Below are 8230 nucleotides of genomic sequence, written 5' to 3'. Positions count from 1 at the left end.
TCAAAAAGCAGCGATGAAACCATTGCAATCTACAGTGACTCCAGATTATCTTCTGCAGAAATGTTATCATCCATTCTGTCATCAAGGTAATCATACAGAGTTGGGAGTAACACTGAAATCCAGACCTTGGCAAATTGTATCTTATGTTTGTATGAGACCATTTTGCATTCTAACCCTGTCCTTCAGTGTGTGGACCTTTCTAACCATCTTGGAGCAAATTTCTGTGCCCTTCCTATTTTTTTTTTAAATTTGTGATCTTCAATTTCAGCCAGGAGTTGCTGAAAATTAGCCTTAATGTGCAATTAATCCAGTTTTCACAAACAATATCATATTTTGATCTAGAATGTGGTTTATTTTACAATGGTGTGAGAATTAAAGACACCATCCTTATTCACTCTGAGATACTGAAAGTACCCTGTGTGCCCCTTACCTGTGTCCAGAATCTATGTGTGTAATCGTTGAATCTTTTGAGCTGGAAGGGACCCTTAAAGGTCATCTAGTTCAACTCCCATGCAATGAACATCTACAGCTAGTTAAGTTGCTCAGAGCCTAGTCTAATAAAACCTGTTAATAATAATACCAGTAATAAGCGTACCAATAATACCTTGTTTCTAGAGAAACAAATGCTGGCTCTGCATTTCATGGTTTTTTGTTTTGTTTTGTTTTTTTTTCCCCTAAGTCTCTGTTAAAATGAATCGGTTCAAGCAGCTTTCTAAGACCTGAAATCTAAAGGGTTCGTGTTTTGATGCTCCTTCATATTCTGTTTGAAAGATAAGCACAGTGTTTGTTTTTCCTGGCCTCCTACTCTAACCTTCTAAGTTCACACAGATAAGTCTTATTGCCTGTGATATCAAATAGCTATGCAGCATACCTATGAAGTGAATGATTAAGATATTTGAATGCATGAATACAACTGTGTGGTTAATTAATTAACTTACTAGATGTGTATGAAAACACTTGAACTTGCTCAAAATTGTGAAAAAATGTAAAAATTTAACAAATGAGATTTTGAATTTCTATCTTGAATTCATTTAAATTGTCCTAAAGTGGGGAGATCAAAGTGCTTTAGCTGAAACATTCACAGAATTGTTTCAATTGCAACAGACCATTAAAGGTCAGCTGGTCCAACTCCCCTGCAATGAACAGGGACACCTGCAGCTAGATCAAGGTGCTCAAAGCCCCATCCAGCCTGACCTTGAATGTCTGCAAGGATGCAGCATCCACCACCACTCTGGGCATTATTCCAGCCTTAACCATTCTGTGACTCCGTACTGAGAATGTATATGCATATATATTTATCCCAAAGCAAGTAATCAATATTTGTTTCACAGTGCACACCTATGTAACTCCTTGAAATCTATTGATGGAGATTTTGAGATGGTTAATGGCTTGTTTATTACCAAAAGAGTAAAAGATAATCAATTATAATTTTATATTCATTGTAGATTAGGAAATCAAACTCTGAGGAGAGGAATAAGAAACATTATGTGAATAGCTAAATCTATATTCTGAGCTGAGAATCTTGCTACATAGTAGTAGTTTACATAATACCAGAATGAGATGGCAGAAGCAAAAAGGGTAATGAGTAGGCAAGAAAAGCTGAACAATGGTAGGAAATATCTTTAATTTGAGGAAATGATTGACTGGACATTCCCCAACAAGAACTGATGCAGATATGATGGGTAGGACAAAGGAAATAAATAAATGTGGTTAATACATGATCCCTCTTTCTTTTAAAATAATTAGGAGTTACTGAGTTATTACCGAATGGAATGATCAAGTCTGTTTCAAAACAGAAGATAGTAACTTTTCACATCATGCACTGGTCAACTGAAAGGCAGTATGTCATACTGAAAAGCAAATGTTAGAAGCTTTCAGAACTCTGAAAAGGAAATGAACAAATTCATAGGAAATTCAGTCCAGGACTATTATTAAGATGAAAATATCACTTCTGTGTCAGGAAATCCTTGATCTGCAGTTTACTGTGAACTTGCAAAAAGTACAGAGGTGTTACTGTTTTCTATTTACACTGTTTTTATGTCCTGTCATGCGTAGGTTGTCTTTTTTTTTTTTTTTTTTACCTTAAGAAATAACACAGGGGGCCAAATATGGTTGCATGGAATTCTTTTGTGAGTAGTATTTATCAGTGCTGAGCTATTCCCTTCTTAACAATAAGTAAACATATGAATCTGTCTCCTTATTTTGTTTTCTTTTCTATCTTTAGCCAAGAAGAGCTTAAACAGGTTAAGAGACCAATTCACTCAAAGCATAATTTATCAGATGCTATTAAAAACAAATAAACCTGTTGTGATTCCCTCAGTCATAGAGCACTGGGAGCTGTGAGAGCACAATGGCAGTGTCACAATGCCCTGGCTGAATATTCTTTGCTTTTGGACACTGTTGGAGAGAGGATACTGAAATAGGTTCTTAGGTTCTTATGCTCCAGACCTGTCTTTTTCCTGTTCTTAAAGGAAAGGTCACTGATGCTATCACTGGGAACAAATTAAAAACAGATGACTTAGATGGTTTGCAGAGTTAAGGATGCAATTATGAGAATTTCCAAACCTTTATTTTGACATTTCATAGTTTTTTTCTTTACAATTACAAAGTATGTGGAACAAGGCTGTATTGCTTGCTTCTTCAGAAGCTGAAAGCCCTGAAAGTATATGAGGATCAGAGAATGACATTAATAGGAATCATAGTAATTGCTCTTTTAAAGACTGTCACACAGACTTTGGATTAAAGAATTTAAAAAAAAAAAAAAAAAAAAAAAGTGAAATATCAAGTTATCTATGAAGTACTATTAACCTGGAGAAATGTGAAGAGTCTCATTACTATTCCTAATTGCCACATCATTTCTCCTACCTTTGCAGATGGAGCCTAGCAAGTGCTACAGAGTCCAGATGTTCCACAGCTGTTAATCTCCCAGAATTCACTTCCTATGGCAGAAGCCATAATAATCCACAGAAAAGAGTAATGCCATTCCTACATGACTGTTGGCTGGAACACTTGCCTGGTTCCAATTTCCCGAAAATTTGTGTGACTCACAGTGGTACACATAACTAATAGAGTAGGCAACATTTATTTTATTTTATTTTTTTTTCAAATAAACTGAAATACTTGGAAACTTTCTAAGTTTCTAATTCAGTTTTCCGTTTTTAGATGCTTTTGATGTTTTATTAAGTGAACTGTCAACTACTAGGAAGTGATATATAGTTATTATACTGTCTGCAGCTAATTCTAGTCATGGAATCAGAGAATCATAGAATGGTTTGGGTTGGAAAGGACCTTTAAGAGCATCCAGTTCCAACCTCCCTGCTATAGGCACCTCCAACTTGACCAGGTTGCTCACAGCCCCATCCAGTGTGTCCTTGAATGTTTCCAGGGAGAGGGCATTCACAGTCTTGTTGGGCAACCTGTACTGGAACTTGTTCTGTGAGATTGTGAAGATAATAATTCATCATATTATTATATATGAACTTGTGATATAGATGACTTTGATTTGTTATAAATCAGTAAGTTTTGTGTGATTGGTATTGGCTCTTTGAGAAGTTAGATTATGAACCTGACACACAAAAACCATCATCTGCATAACCATAAGAAAAAGCCACCATGATACTGTTAGATAAGAAGGTTATAGAAATAGGAGGGAAAGAGAATATTACTTTGTTAATGTCTTCTCTCTGTGCAGGAAAAGAAAACTGATGGCTGCTAATTGTTTACTCTGATTCTAAGACAACAGAGCTTAGTTTCAAAGGTTTTATTCTCTAGTTTTAAAGTATAGCACATATTATCTATGATTATAGATATAGTGATATAGGTATCACTCCTATTTATTAGTTTCAGTGAGTGTGAACTTTCCTAAATAGCCCAATACAGAAGCTCATTGTGTTTTGCTTCTTGTTTTTCATCTGTGCTATAGCTAATGACTGTTCCTTTCCAAATACAGGGCAGTCACAGACATTCTTTTTCCTATTTTTCCATGTGTGACTGGTCTATTGCTATTTTCTTCCAAAATAATTACTGAAATTATTTATGCATCTTAATGATTAAACACTGGCCTATTTTTGTGTTTTTGCAACGTCTACTTTCTACAAAAATAGAGTTTTGAAGTTGATGAGATAGAGCTTAATTAAGAGCTTCTAATATTCATTGTAAATACATGGGGCTGAACAGGCAGTCTTCAACAACTTTTAATTTTTCATGTGTGAAACTCCTATTAACAATGAAGCATCTGTTCTCTTAAAGGGAACTGTTTTTCACACATGTAGGCACCGGGAGCTCTGTGATCAATTTAAAGCACAGGTGTAAATGTACTGTCTGCTTCAGGTACCTTAATGACACTTTGCAAATCTGCTGTTTTTCTTTCTGCAAATTATTTAATCTACACAAATCTGTTGGTTTACATGTGGAATCATCAGTGCCTCTAAACCAAAGCAAGCCCCTCTGATTTTGGCACAGAACACGAGTCATATATTCCACTTATTCCCTGCTACAGTTACAAATGGCAAACGGCAGTCCTTTTAAGAAATTCCCCTGTGGTGCAGCTAGCAGGAGATTGCTTGATTGTATAATAATCAGATCTGACCAGATGGTGATGAGGTTGGATGCTAAATGCTTTTTAAACTCTCCTGCTAGGTTTTCTCATTTAATAGTGGAGAGAACCAGCTTTAAGGCCCACATGATTTGAAAGACATCTTGCTATTAGGCATAGAAAAGTGCTTATTCTGTCACATGTAGCCACACTTCACATATTCAAGCAACGTAAAGAAGGATCATGACTTACTTAGAAAGTCAGTGTGTTCCTCATAGAAAGTGCCAGCCTGATAGCTCTGAAGGAGAAAAGTTAATTAGTCAGGGTACACACAGAGATCAGATGAGGGAAGTAGATGTTAAAGTACTCTATTTAGCAGTGCTTCATCTTTGCCCAGCTGCACAGTGCCACAACTCAGAAGGAAGATACCATAGAGGAAGGAAGGAGACTTACTGTGGGGTTCAGCTCATGACTAGACGACCTACACTGAGGAGCTTTGAGGAGGTCTCTACATGTGAAGCAAGTGTCTCTTGTCCTGTGGTAGAGGTAAAATCTGTACTGTCAATGGAGTCCAGAGAACTCTTAATCTCATGCACTGTGATGGAGGTATCTTTGCTGACTGTGTTAACTACAACTCCATCAGCTGGGATGGGAGATTGAATACCTGGCATGCATTCCAGATATCTTCTTCTGGACACCTAAATGTAGGTTCTCAAGAGCTGAACTTTCTCTCATCCCTCATTCCTGTTCAGTCCTTGCAGGTGTGATATTTTTTATTATTTTTTATTTTTTTAATGAGAAGTTAAGCTTGAAATATTACTGTCTAGAAAAGAAAAAAGGAAAGAAGTATTAAAGGAAAGGTGAAAATGACTTGAGGTTGAAAGGCTTTGTATAAGATTGTTCCCCTATGCAATAACTGTATTTCCTACAGCAACTCCTGACCCAATGCTGTAATCATTAATTGAACATTCTGGATTTTTCAAAGGTGGTTGAAGATTTTCCTCACTATAATGCCAACAAGACCAGAGATTCTCCCATTTAGTTTTATGCTCATTTTGAGAATACTGGCAAAAGAGAGAGACCACTGGACAGCACAGCAGGCTGCTTGGCTTTGGCAGGTGAATCGTTCATTTCCCAATCAGCATTTCCTATCTGACAGCTGCTACCCTTCCCTAGGGACAGCGAAGAAGAACAGGTGGGGCAGCACATGCTACCAGAGTTCCTGGCATCCTTCTGGAGCTGTGTGTGCATGCTCCTGGGTGTGTGGGCTTGGGGTCTTGGTCAGTGTGGGGATGTGACCTCCTGGTGGCTTGCAGATTAGCAGCTGCAGAGAACAAAACATGCCAGAACAAGATGTCCCTAGATAAAGGAAGCAACAGCCTCCCAGTGTACCCCAGGGTGCTCTGTAAGCTATGTTAGTACGCCATGCTCAGGAAATGGGACTGGGCTTATGTTCACAGTGGACTCTGGACTCCAGGTAATTGACTGACTGCAGCTGCTGGCAGGAAAGGAAAGTATTTCTGTGACTGTAATCCACTTGAAGGGCTTGCGCATAATTTGTGTGTAGATGTTGTACTTTAAGGTATATGGTGTGCCTACACTGTGCAGCCAGAGGCAAATGCTGTGCTCTGTGACCAGATGAAGGCTCATTCACTACATCCTGCATTTACCCTTGTAAGCTAAATACACAACAACAGCACATACACAGCCACTGTTTTCCTGCCTCCCTGTCTTGTTGTGACTTCTGAAGTTCTGACATAATTTTTCTGGAATTAGTTTTTTTTTTCTTGTGGCCTGATTTTCGCCTATCATTTGCAACAGCCATGGCAGTCAGGCTCTGGCCTTTGTTAAGAGCAGCACCTTCAATATCCCCTCAACTTATTATCACAGATGCTTCAGTTAAAAATAATTCCTTCCCCTTCAGATTTGTCATTCCTGTGTGCTACTCACATTCAGAGCTGACCCTGCTGCAGATAGAATTCCCTAATGCCAAAACTCTATTCTAGAAGTCTTTTTCATCTTTTTCCTCTTTTTTTTTTTTTTTTTAAACTGCTGAGTACCTGGAGACAAAGTCTTCTGTATTGTTTTCTTCTTTCCCAGAAAGGTTAATACCTTTTCTCTTCCTTCTCCCCTCCCATAATCTCACTTATGCACTTTTATATTTCAATTGCACCAGTCGATACTTCCTCTGACATAATATGTACCGATTGGAGGACCTGGTGACCTACCAGTCACTGAGTAATTATACCCTTAGGTGGGGAAATTTCACAAGAATAAAACGTGTTACAAAATGATACTCATAAAACTTGTTATATATTTTAATATTTGCCTATATACATATTTGGTGTGGAAGACTAGCACCTATGTCTGTAACTTAAAGCAAAAGCAACTCCAAATATTCCAGGGAACATGACAATTCCCCAAGTGGGAAATGCACTGTTTTCCAAAGTGAAGCAATAAATAAACCATATGTGCATACACTTGAAACTCCTCCATATGGAAATAAGTGATTGTCCTAGCCCATGTAGAATTCAGTTCTGTACACTGAAAAATGAAGCTATTTGGAAGGTGCTTGGGAGCCGTTAAGTCACAGTCTGAACCAATGATTGAGCACCCGGTGAAGGGACGTGACCAGCCCTGGGAGCACGGGGCAATTCACCTGTGTGACTGGAAAGGGTGAACTCTGGGTCCATCCCCCCCTAACCTCATTTAAGGGCTGGCCGCCAAAAGGGCAGCATTTTCACTTGAAGAGTGCCTTCTTTGGGAGTTTCTAGCAAGCCCTGAACCTCAGAATCAGGTAAGCCATACTTTCTTTGTTACTGGACTGTGATGGATACCTTTCTTGGGTTAGCTATAATCCAGTCAAAGGCAATTATATCTGCTGCTTGTCCTTATAGGGGGCTTGCATGAATACTGTTAGCTAGGAGTTTTTGCTAGCTAAGGAATGGAGGTAGGTTCATAACTTGCAGATAAGTGATAATTTTCCATGTTTTGTGTAGTTTTGCTGAGATCTGAAATGAGCAAATCTGAAGTGATTGTTTAGCAGCAATGAGAGACTTGTTGGGGCTACTTGTCTAATTGAGGGTGTATGGTGAAATGGGTAGGGCAAAGCGGCATGTTTCTCAAGCACAGAAACCATTTCTGTGGGAAAAGAAAAACAACTGAGTAGCTTCAGCAACCACTTCCCTAAGAAAGTACTGTAAAACTATTGAGTTTTTGTATGAGATAATGGTGCATAAAAAATACACGTTGATTAACACCCTGCTCATCTACTAGGTTGTTTTTTTTTCTTTGTTATACAACGTAGTTTGTTAATGCAACTGATTGATGCTTGACAGTAGAGAAAATTTATGTCTGGATCATCAGAAAGTTTAGCAGAATTTTTCCAGTATCACAGGTGGCTTTTTAATCAGTGCCTCACTGGTGACTCAAATTTGAATCTTGTTCCTGACATTCAGTTTCTGGCAAAGGCTGCAGGTATGTTAATCCATTTTAGTTTGACTTTTGATTTTTTGGTTTAAAATGAGCACTAGGTAAGCAAGTGATTGTTTTACTTAAGGCCATACAAAGAATTCCTTTGCAGTACCACAAGAAGTCTACACCTAAAACAGTGATAGAAGTGGGGAATAAATCCTATCCTGCTACCAAAACCTCAGCTGTTTGCCAGGTTTTTACTAAAATAGTTATTTACAATGC

This window comes from Coturnix japonica, chromosome 2 (assembly GCF_001577835.2).
Source record: "Coturnix japonica isolate 7356 chromosome 2, Coturnix japonica 2.1, whole genome shotgun sequence".
Classification (NCBI taxonomy): domain Eukaryota; kingdom Metazoa; phylum Chordata; class Aves; order Galliformes; family Phasianidae; genus Coturnix; species Coturnix japonica.
This window is presented reverse-complemented; position numbering follows the sequence as displayed.